This window comes from Gallus gallus, chromosome 2, assembly GCF_016699485.2.
Source record: "Gallus gallus isolate bGalGal1 chromosome 2, bGalGal1.mat.broiler.GRCg7b, whole genome shotgun sequence".
NCBI classification, from domain to species: Eukaryota; Metazoa; Chordata; class Aves; order Galliformes; family Phasianidae; genus Gallus; species Gallus gallus.
Genome location: NC_052533.1, coordinates 46,981,939 through 46,990,978, shown reverse-complemented (window position 1 = coordinate 46,990,978; position 9,040 = coordinate 46,981,939). Strand labels below are relative to the sequence as shown.

At 44.8% G+C, this 9,040-nt stretch overlaps 1 long non-coding RNA gene across 1 annotated transcript; it reads left to right on the top strand.

Moving 5' to 3' along the window:
- Window positions 1-861: 861 nt before the first annotated feature.
- On the top strand, window positions 862-7,714 carry LOC121109543. The gene is made up of 3 exons (XR_005855884.1): window positions 862-974; window positions 2,102-2,237; window positions 2,770-7,714. It is a non-coding gene; the product is annotated as an uncharacterized LOC121109543 (long non-coding RNA).
- Window positions 7,715-9,040: the final 1,326 nt, after the last annotated feature.

Below are 9,040 nucleotides of genomic sequence, written 5' to 3'. Positions count from 1 at the left end.
CAATATCTTATTTAGTAAATTAGTTTGTTTCTCCTCAGATCCTTGCTGCTGTTTGGTTTCAGGCCCATCTTTCTATCCTTTTCCCTTTTCCCTTTCAGGGACGCGGATCCGCAGGTCCCTCTGTCCCCCTAGTCACAGAACCAGGCCAAATCATCCCATAAACCATTGACAATCCCTTGGATGCCTTCCTGCTAACAGGAGGAACAATTCTGCATCTTGGCCAGTAGAAGTGACAACATTTCCCTTTGGATCTTACCAGTTAAGAAGGCGATTTCCAACATGGTTTTCCATTTTCTAATCTAACAAACAATCATTTAGAAAATACTGAAGATCAGAGAGAGATCACAGAATGGCTTAGGTTGTAAGGGCGTTTTGGGATCACCTGGGCCAACCCCCTACTCAAGGAGTTCAACCTAGAGCTGGTACCTCAAGACCATGTCCAGATGGCCTTTAAAGATCTTCAAGGAGAGAGTTATCAATCAGAGATTAGAAGCAAAAGAAAAAAATTATATATAACAGTCACAGAAAGCTACTTAGTGAATGGAAACATTATAGAAGCAATTATTATGTGATAATCCAGTCATAGGCAGCTAAATTGTTTTGTATGGACATTTTTGTAGGTGTGAATAAAGTTGTGGGAGATGGTTCCTCAAATTTCTGTAGCCACAGAGAAATCCTTATTTTTTCTTGGCATAACTGAGTATTTCAAGGGAACTTGGTTTTCCAGCACCACAGAGGAGTTTGAGGTTTGCTTAATAGCCCGTAATAAGCAGTCATACTTTACACACACACACCAGACCCAGCAGATGTGCTTTCGTGATGATGGGTTCTTGTTATTACAGCCTGTGTGCCCCAGCTTTCCTCTGAGGACCACTGTGGTGCCTGGCCCACAACAAGTGCTGCATGAGAGCTGCAGCGTGAGAGCTGCTCTGGCCAGATGCAGCCATGTCATCACCAGCTTTCATCAGCCCCAGGTGAGGACTGGTTCTCATAATGGTTCGGAATTTCAGCACAAAAAAAAAAAAAAAAAAGGTTTTACAGTCACTTCACAAAAGCCCTGAGGCCACCTATTCATCCCTAAGCAGCCTATGGACATTCCCACAAGCCCAGGTGCACCTCGACCTTGACTCCCAGCCAGCCAAAGGGGGAACACAAGCACTGGCCTCTGAGTTTAGCTGCCCTTACCAGGACTCCTTCACGTGGAGGCGGACGTGTTTTCTTTTCCGAGGTGGGTTATTTTCAGCCTATGTCAGATGCTGTCAGTCACCAGCCTAACAGAACTGCTCGGACCCCTGGCTTTGCTTCTGGTGCCCCACAAGGAACTTCACAAGCCGCCCACAGCCCTATTGGCATACGGCTATCACCACTCCACTCCCCAGACATCTTAGGCTAATAAACCCGTAATTGAAAGGCGAGTTCAGTGCTGCTGTTTGCAGAGAGCCATGACCGCTGAATGATTACCCCAGCAGGCAGTGCTACAGAGGTGTCGAAAGAGTCTATTAGTCTGCTTAGTCTAAGGCAGTACAGAGTGCTAGTACAAGCTCTCCGCAAACAAAACCCCCTTGCAGACGACACAAGAACAGCAATATGTGGGGTGCTCTTTTCTGCACTGTCACCTATTGGGTTGTCATCAGAGAAACATCACACATGCGCAGAGCTAGGTGAAGAGGACTGGAAGTGCAGGTAAGGGTGCAGGTAAGGATGCAGCTATCCATCCACCTGGGTCTTAGTTCACATGACAGGGGAAAAACAGGAAGGGGAAGATTGCTGCTGCTTGATAGCAAGGAGCTGCACCCATCCTGCAGCATAGTGTGCCTCTTAAGACTTATTCCTATTGGCTAAAAGTCACCCAAGGACACAGGCCATCTCTCAGGGAGAGACAAAGATCTCCATAAATATCCTCAAATATCTAGTCATCAAGCAATAGAACACATTGGAAGCATTTAAAATAGCTTTAAACCGTTGTACAAGATGTTTTACCGTATCCAGGTTAGTGCATTCAAGTGGACTCTCCCTCCTCTCACCTCATCTTTTTTCTCATCAAGAGGCTGATCTGACATCATTCACAAGTTTGGAATTAACCTTGTTTCTGTTTTATCAGCTCTGCTGTCACCATGGTTCTGGAAGTGCTCAGGTCACCTCGCTCCCGGTTGTTCTGACACAAAAGCAACAAGACACCGAAGGCTGCCTTGACAAAAAGAAGCTGAAATCCTACAAAAGGGCAAATAGCGCAAAAGGTAATCCTGGCTGAAGGAAGAGATTTCACTGAAATTTTACCTCAGGTTAATATTTTAATTGGGAACCTCAGTTACTCAAATGGAAAATCTGGCTTTGGGAAAGCTGTAGTCAAAGTCGTACTGCTTTAGTCCAGCATCCCTCAGTGCAGAGAAACCTGGATAGCCCAGACCAAGTCAGATCTGGCAAAATCAGGGATAAATCCTCATTATTCTCCTGCTGATTCTCAGGTGCCATCCATGGAAGTTAACAGAGAGATATCAGTTGGTACTGTAGGAAGACCAGGCCCTTGAAACTCAGCTGAAATAAAAGCGAGCACTGCCTAGGGCTTTTAGGAGCAGCAGGCCAGCCATATGAGTGGGAGAGGCCAAACTGGTGGCCCTGGAGGCAGCAAGGGGAGTCGGGTGGTTCTGATTCCACTTCTGAGCACAGGGTCCATCTCTTTTCCCTTTCTCCTCCATGATTAGAAGCACAGACTGCTGCAGAACGCATCCCTCAACACAGCAGCGTGGCTCAGGAGTTGTTTCTTCACAGGGGGGCCCCTCCGCTGCTGTCAACCTGTGTTATGGCTCGACAGATCCTGCCTTGTGATTCTGCCCAGTGAGGATGCCCCGTGGCATAAGCTCACCATATGACTGCACGCTGTGCACATTGAGGTAACCATGTGGAAGAGCTAATTATGAGACAGGAAATTAGAGCACGAGCTCAGAGGAAGCAATCTTTCAGCGCGCAGCAAACCCAACCATGCAGACCTTAGCAACTGTCTCTGGAAAGAAAACTGGCTTCCTCAGAAGTACATGGGTTAAAAATCTCCCTTCCTCTCTCAACTTCTGCTGTTGCACAGCTCAGTGGAAGTCTAAGCAACACCGTCGAAGATAAATAGGAGCCTCCCTCATTAACAGTTCAGCAGGACGCTCAAGCACACTCTTAAATTTAGGCTTATGGGTGATCTTAACGACTTCAACAGGATGGCTTGCATGCTTTTTATTAGGCATGCGAGTGAGAACCTTGCTGAGTCACATCCAGAAGGTTCGTACTTTCTTCAAGATCAAAGGCAGCATGCTAGCTCCTACAGCCGAATCCACACGCCTGCACATTATTTGCCTTACACTGACTACATTTGAGTGGGATGAAGTCCAATCTGCAAGCCAAATTAAGCTCTCTCCCTCTTGTGTTCTTCTGTATTTCTTTCTTTTTTTGTTATTGAGCATGTCAGCAGAAGAAGCTGACTTTTGACAGCGCAAAGATTTGCAAATGAAATGCTGGAATAGTTTGCAAGTTGCTACAGCACTAAAATACTGAAAAGGCAATCTGCAATAAGGCTAAGTGAGATGTAAAGAGAGTTAGAATAATGTTTTCACTGGCACCAAGGCACCTATGATCCCCCACCCTGAGGTTTAGAAAGATGAAAGTACAAACTGCCAGACAGCAATTCCTTTTGACTTGAGAGTCTACATTTACTACTGTTTGCTTTGAAATCACTTTAGCAGAAGAACAGAATAGCAAAACATCTTTGAAATATCTTCCCCTTCTGACCTGCCCCCATCCAAATTATCACCAAAGCAAAGGCTGCATGCACCACTCTCCCTAGCTCATAGAGGAGCTCAAACAGCGTCACTGTCCCACAAAAACGGGCTTGGATGGAGGCTGCAAATAACAAAAGCTTGCTTTTGGCCTGCTAACTTTGCAAACACAGCTCTAGGTCAAGGGGTGAAAACATGTAGAGCTGTCAGATCATGTTGGGTTCTCAGTGGATCAGCTGTGACTTGGGGAGAGGATCAAAGCGCTCACAGCCTGCTACATACCACTGGGCTGGGCAGCAAATACACACAGTACGACTCACCAGGAGGCACCTCTAGGAAAGGCAGGGAAACAGCTACGGCCAACTCATAGGCAAGACCCAACCTCCCAGGAGCCATATAAGGAACCTGAAAGCTGGAAGACGTCACAAGGACAGGGGCATCACTCAGGACAGGACCCTTTGGTCTCCAGCCTCAGAGAGGTGGCTGTACCCAGACTGGGGACTGACTGGGAGTCAGCTGAGGGCAGTGCAACAGATAGCAACAGATAGCAACACATATCTGCTCTGGAAAGCTTGCTGGCACTACTCACACAAATAGAAATGCATACTTACATACACACATACCTGTCTGCCCTTATATTAAATTCCCGTGCTTTTTGGTACAGGTTGAAAAATAGGCAGTAGTCAGGTACAACTGATGTCCCAGAACATTTATGAGACATAAATGATGGTCTCGCTCAGAAATATGATTAATGAAGAAGAAATCCTTTGTGGGCTTCTTGCCATCTCAGCAATTCCCAGTTCAAATTGCCTTATTTAGCATGCACCAACCTTTGCTTTCGGATTTCTTAAAGTATGTACTGCTAAGTGAAACTTGAAGGCAGAAGCCAAACTCTTGTATTCCCAATGCATGTGCCATCTGCTTGGAAATCAGAAATCCTCAGATGCTTCAAATCAGACCTGAGAATACAGTCAGCTGAAGACAACAGATTAATACTGAGAGAGCACAAACTGGGGCAGAGCGTGGGTTTGCATTAGTGCTTGCTATCTTGTTGCACTGTGGGTGCCAGAAGCGTTGCAGGATCCATCTAATCCCTAAACATAACCCTGCATTTTGGACAAACTATCAACAAGGATCAGGTTTGCCCATTAAAAGGTTGTTGCACAGGAAGGTCACTTTTTCAGTGCTATTTCACTTTAACCTTTATCGTCTGTGTTCACACAGACAGACTGAATAACCAGAACCAGGGAAAGTTTTCCACTAACACACCCATAAATGTATTTTTTCCTCTGAAGCAATGGAAAACTTTTAAGGCACTTAGATGCCACGATGATGAGCATGGCATTAAAAAATGTAGATAGATAAGATAAGGCAGAGGGGATTGTCTGGCAGGAGTCAGCAGCTGTAATCTGACATGACGATAATTCCCCTTTGTGAAGGCTGGGGCAGGGGCAATGTGGCTCTCACATCTTCCATTAGCAGGGCAACAAATACAGAATACTCATCAAAGAGTCCTGTAAAAATCACCGTATCTCTCCAGCCGATGTCTAGAGCCACCAATAGAGTCAAATGCTCTTAAATGGGAAGTTACGGAGTGTACGGGGCCAGCATCAAGCACCGACAGCTCATCAGGGCTGAGACACTACGTGAAAGCAGGGTCAGTGCTTGAATTAGGATATTGGTGGTAGAAACACAACACAGAGGAAAATAAGAGATTGTTAGTAAGTGCAAACTGTACAGGAAGTTAAAGCAAAAATGAACTTTGCTTGTATGTTAACTTCCTTCCCTCTAGCTATGAAGTTTCAGAGGAAAGAAAAGTTATCATAAAGGCATCTACTGAAAGCAATGGGCTGGTCCCACCTATATCATGGGTGGGACAAGGAACCCTCCTGTCCCAGCCCTGTGTACCCCACCAGCTTCAGTGGGTTATATCCAGAAATATCCCCCCAGGAAAAGAAGTGTCCTATGGTGGAGGAGAGTGCACAAAGATTGCACAAAGGCAATGCTTGCCACAATCCATCGCATCCACTAGCACAAAGGCTTGCTAGTCACAATCCATGCAGGAACACAACTCAGGAAACTAAAACCAGGGAATGCTTATCCCTCAGCGTGCTCCCAGCTCCTTGCCTTGCTCAGCCAAGGATCTTCTTTGTTTATGAGGTGAAGTGTCTGAACTCACCTCCTTCTGAGCCTCATCAAGGTCTCTTCTAGTCCCAGTGGTGAGCTCTCAGTTTCCCTTTGCAAGGCTGAGGTGGATTGGCAGCACAGCTCAGCAGCCCAGCAGCCCCCAGGCTCCTCTCACCTGTAAACCTTCAGTCCTGTCTGTCCATCCACATTTGAACCGGAGCTCCTTGCTGGCCTGCAGAAGGCATGCAGTGTGAGGGGACTGCAACCACAAGACACGTGGACACACAAAGGGAAGTGGAAAGGGCAAGAGCCAATCCAGCTGCTGCTCAGGTAAATTGGTTGGAAGAAACAAAGCAGAATTCCAAAATGCTGATATTAATAAAGCCCCAAACCAAACCATAACAGCACCTTGACAGAGTGATCCCCTTTTGCCAGTTTACACCAAAACCCACAGGACCTGCCTCCTTCCCCACAGCCAGTACTCAGGTTCCAAGGGAAAGCCCAGGTTCTGCCCCACAAGAGCACCATCTGGGACAGCCATATGCAGGGAGTTTAATATTTAAGAGTTAGCTGAGCTCAAGATCATCAAATCTTGATGGACTGTTGTACCACAGAATCCACACTGGCTGGCATTGGCATCCTAGTGCACAGCAACAGCTGCTGTTCAAAGCCCCAAATTAACTTCTGCAAAAATAAATGCAGATACAACATATAAATCCTTCCACAACAAAACTGAGATAATTTGCTGTAAAGGCACAGCAGAGTTTTATTTGTATTTGTATGCATTTTATTTATTTCATGTATATATGTGCATATATATAAACGTTTCACGTTAGCAAGGGGTTTTAATATGGAAAAGAAATCTTATCTTACTGGGGTAGAAAGGTCAAGGTATTTTAAACTAATTTTTCCACAATTTGTGTCTGACAGAAACTGATGCTGTCTAGGTAAGTACCACTATCTTGGGATGAGCTCAGGGCCAGCAAAACAAGGTGATAAGGAAGGGACATCATCTCAAAACCAATAAATCTCCTTCCCAGATGGCATTTTTATCTGAGAGTGCCAAAAGAAGCTAGACAGGAAATTTGTGGACCTATATAATGGTAAACTTGTTAAGAGTAAGTGAATTTCTGAAAGACTAACAGCGAGTTAATCTGGTGCCTCTGATTAAAAAAGAACCTCAGCACTTCAGCTAATGTTTACAGCACATAAAATAATTTAATCCAGAGCATCAGCCTCACAAATATGTATGAAGGAGATAGCATAACTAGCTTGCATTTTAAAGAGGTCCCCAAAACAACGAGCTAAAACTAGGGAGCACAGCACTGCAAGCACCGAGGCTTTCCTGCATGGACTGAGAGGGTTCCTGTGCCAAGGATCTCTGAATAACCCCAGAGTTTAGTTTTAAGGCAAAAACATGAAAGTATGGGGTGAGCATTGAAGCTCAGGAGCTCTTGCTCTAAAGCAGCCCTTCTGCTGCATATCAAGAGTGAGACCTTGGACCTCTGGTGGAGACTGTCTCATCTCATTAGGATGATGGACAGAAAGGACAGCAGGAACCCACATGTGACAGCAGTGCCCTGGTACAGCAGGCTGTGGGAATGCAGGAGGAACAATATCAGCTTTGGCTTCACAATTGGTACCCCTAAACCTGCAGTAGAGCACAGCCATTGCCCTGCTCAGACCAGTAAATTTCAGGAGGACCACACTGTAGCCACAGGTCATGTAGCTCAAATAAGGAACTCACCCCTCAGTTCTCATAGAAAAACAATCCCAAGCACGTTTCACATTTACCAGTATTACTGTTGGACAGATTCAAGCAGTGATGATGACCACCTATCAAACTTGCAATGTTGATTTTCCTTAGCAATAGGAGAGAGTAAGCAAGTGTTTACACAGCTATATTTTCTGAAGACAATAGAAGCCTTTTTTGTGTACTTCTGCAATTGCAGTGATAAAGTATTTGTACAAGAAGAAGCATACCATTGGCAGAGAAAGCCTATTTTGTTCTTAAAACTGATATTTAACTAATGCTCAGAAATGCTTTTATGTAATCTGTGCTCTCTTACACTGATGTATTAATAATGAAATTGCAGCTCTCCAAGAAAGTAATGAACATTAACAATGGAAGTGGAATCAGAATCCTATAATGCAAGAAATACTGCTGGGTCAGCTGGACACAGAAGGTGCATCAGTGATTTCAGTAAGAACATGAAAGGACCATAATGATAATGACTCTGGTTGTATTTGCATAGTTAGTGTCTTTCAGACAGAAATTGCTCTCTGGACTTTATAAACTCCCAGGCCAGGAGATGTCAAGCTCTGGCATGAGGGTGTTTCTGAGGGGCCTCTCTAAATAGGGTGTTAACTGGGTGCAGGAGGCTCTGCAAGGCTGGTGTTTGGGACTTACATGGATATGACATAGAAACAGATCTTCCTCCCAGAAAGTGCTAATCCTTTTGGCTCCCGTGTAGCACCCTCAGCGTCTGGCAGCAGCTACCATGCACCTCCAAGCATACAAGAACATGGTAGCCTAAACACATAGACATAAGTGCAGAAATTCATTTAGAAAAAAATATATATATATATATCCTATAATATCTTATGCACTCAGTTGCAATGCTGTGCGTAGTTTTATAGACTTAGGAGCTTATCAGTGTTTGCAATATTAATACTGAAAGTGCTGGAAAAAGGTGGGTTGGATTTGCACCCTTCCCCACTTTGAAGGGGTTCTGTGGTCACTGATCACTACAGATCAATGACCATCGATATTTCTATAAACCATTACTGACTTAGAACTCAAATCGTGAAACTCAGATATAAATATTCCTAATTTCAGGCTGAAAGAGGTGAGCAGACTTTCTATGTCATAGAACATTAGCAGATCATAATCTTCATCTACTACACATGTTGCACTGAGGAGAGTTTTCTGGTAGCCTGGAGTTTACTGAGGCTTTTTTAATCCTTTCTCTGTCTCTAAACAGATCCTAATCTTCTTTGATTTTCCATGCATGAGTGGTCAGGCTGAATGAGCAGATCTGTTATCAGCTGCAAGGAGTCTGGGCTCACAGCTGTTGACTGATAAGTCTCTCTGCAAAACCCCCACTCAGTGCACCAGGTCTCGCTTCCTTTTGCTTATCCCCCCTGCAGAAACC